Source organism: Rutilus rutilus (assembly GCF_951802725.1).
Source record: "Rutilus rutilus genome assembly, chromosome: 21".
In the NCBI taxonomy this organism is placed as follows: domain Eukaryota; kingdom Metazoa; phylum Chordata; class Actinopteri; order Cypriniformes; family Leuciscidae; genus Rutilus; species Rutilus rutilus.
Window position 1 is genome coordinate 34,376,387 of NC_140226.1, and position 2,939 is coordinate 34,379,325.

Here is a 2,939-nt window from a genome sequence, read left to right on the forward strand (position 1 = left end):
CTAATGCTGTTAACATAGAGCCCTGTCAGCTGGTATTATTAGTAAAGGTTAAAAATAACAACTCAAATTAAATATAATGCGGTTTTTATATTATAAAATATAATATTTGAATGATATGTAATATAGAGCTGGTAAGTCCCGCCCATCCGTAAAACCCCACTGGACCTCTAGGCTGAAAAATCGTCAATGCAAGTGAATGTGAGAAAATAATTATTTTCTGGTCCCGTTTGAATTGTGCCATGAACGTGAACATATGTTGTCTGTGAATTTTTTATGTAATTTTTCATGTTACGAGTTTGACAGTATATTGTATGATTCTTCGGCTAGCAGTTGTGGAAAAGACATAACGAGAAAGACTACATGTCGCCTATGTGACGTCACCCCATAACACATTTCCTCTCCACTTGTCAAATCACAGTGCTAATGCTGCGATCATCTATGGAGACAGATGGAGATGCCTGTGTGTTTTGTACCCAAATGTCACCATTCAAACCAAATGGGCTGTTCTTTCTTCAGATTCCCGTCGAAAGCAGCGAAGAGTTGTAGTCCACAAAGTGCTCTCACACAAAGTCTAACCGTATCAAACTTCTACCCGCTAAATTCTAGCATTCTTCACACGAAAAATTATATAAAAAATTCACAGACAACATATGTTCACATTCATGGCACAATTCAAACGGGACCAGAAAATAATTATTTTCTCACATTCACTTGCATTGACGATTTTTCCACCTAGAGGTCCAGTGGGGTTAGTGGAAGGGGCGGGACTTACCAGCTCTATTGGCTAGTGCACATATTTAGCAAAATACTCCTCTCTATAGCAAATTTTTCTAGCCCACTAATGTGGTATATATGGTCAATAAATGGCTTTCCTGAGGTAAATGTAATGTTATGTGACATTTGTGACTCCCGGTGGGGGTTGGGGGGTTGTTTTGAAAAATAAAATTGTATTGTTTATTTGACCGTTCGCAAAGCCCCGCCCCCTTTAGTTTCTTTTGCTATGTCCGACAAGCCACGCCTCTCTCTCACACACACCATGTTCTCACGCAGTGAACAACACATCGTGGAGCAGAGAGGACACTGACAACACACTGAGACAGCACACACCAGGGTACTTTTGATATGAAACAGAAGTCTCACCCTTGGTCATTTTTTAAAGAAATGTAAACAATACAGTTTTGTGTCTCTTTAATGTGTCGTGACAGATCGCTCAGTTAAAGCCGCTCGTGAACCGATCATCTCTTCCTTCTAGTTCATTTATAGCATCAAATAAACATGAATGAACATCAGAAGGAATGTTGTTTTAACCGCGGAAAGACGTCAGTACTCTCCGTTTCTCAAGTTCAAATCCTCCAACGTTAATCTACTAACTCTCCTGACTGCTTTGGCGGACAAAAATGGCGGATTCGGCGGATGGCAGATTATGATTGGTCAGATCGCCTGTCAATCAAACTCCACTCCTGTGGTTTTGTACTTTACCACAGTAAAGAATAAGACTATAATAGGCCTAATTAAAAGTGAACCAAGAAAGAAATGTTTATAATATTGTTAAATCCGCTGATAATCGGGAGACCAGATCGCAAACCAGAATACAAAGCCGACAAAGCTTAAAGGGGTGCTATAATGCCCTTTTCACAAGATGTAAAATAAGTCTCTGATGTCCCCAGAGTGTGTGTGTGAAGTTTTAGCTCAAAATACCCCACAGATATTTTTATATAGCGTGTTAAAGCTGAGCAAAAACGCACCGTTTTGTGTCTGTCCCTTTAAATGCAAATGAGCTGCTGTGTTATAGACAAGACAAGCATCTGAAAATTTGATAAAGGTGTCGTCTGTACGCTGAAAACACACAGGACAAACTTTTAAGCATACTGTTGTCGTGTAAACGTCACCTCATCACGTCTTCAAAAGTTTGCACTTTCAGGCCCCAAAAATGCCACTGTCGTGTCAACGAACGGCCAACACGCATAACAACTTTCCGTTTTTAGTTGAAAACGTTGTGTAAACGTCCCCTGAAATTAAAATTAAAATTAAAAATACAAAAATAATACCAATTAATTAAAAAAAATATATAATATATCTCAATTATACTAAAATAACTCTTATAATGTGTGCATGCGTGTGTGTGCATTTATCTTAAATATACATTCATCAAATTATTCAAATTTGCACACTTGCTCTCTCACACACACACATACAAATACACACACACACACTCTCTCTCAAACACACACACTCACTCACACACACACACACACACACACACTCACACACACACTTACACATACACACACACTTGCTCACTCTCACACACACACTCACTCATACACACACTCTCTCTCTCACACACACTAACACACACACTCTCTCAAACACATACTCTCTCAAACACACACACTCACTCACTCACTCACTCTTACACACACTATTTCTCTCTCACACACACACTCACACATAAACACACACTCTCACTCATTAACACACACATTTAAACACACTCTCTCTCACACACACACATTTATACACTTTATTTGATTCCACATTGCACGTAAGTCAATTTCATTAGGAATCACATTTCTTGAATAATCCAACAGAAACACACACACACACACACACACACACACACACACACACACACTCACTCATACACACACTCTCTCTCTCTCACTCACACACACACACTATTGTCAGTGAATTGGTGTTGTTACAGGAAGGCTTTAGGCTGGTTTTGTTTGTTCAGTTCATCTGAAGCCCAGACTCATCCATCTTACAAAGAAAGAACTGAGTCACAGCTGCGTGTGTGTGTGTGTGTGTGTGTGTGTGTGTGTGTGTGTGTGTGTGTGTGTGTGTGTGTGTGTGTGTGTGTGTGTGTGTGTGTGTGTGTGTGTGTGTGTGTGTGTGTGTGTTTGAGAAAGTAAAGAGACTGTGTAGGAGGGAGTTAT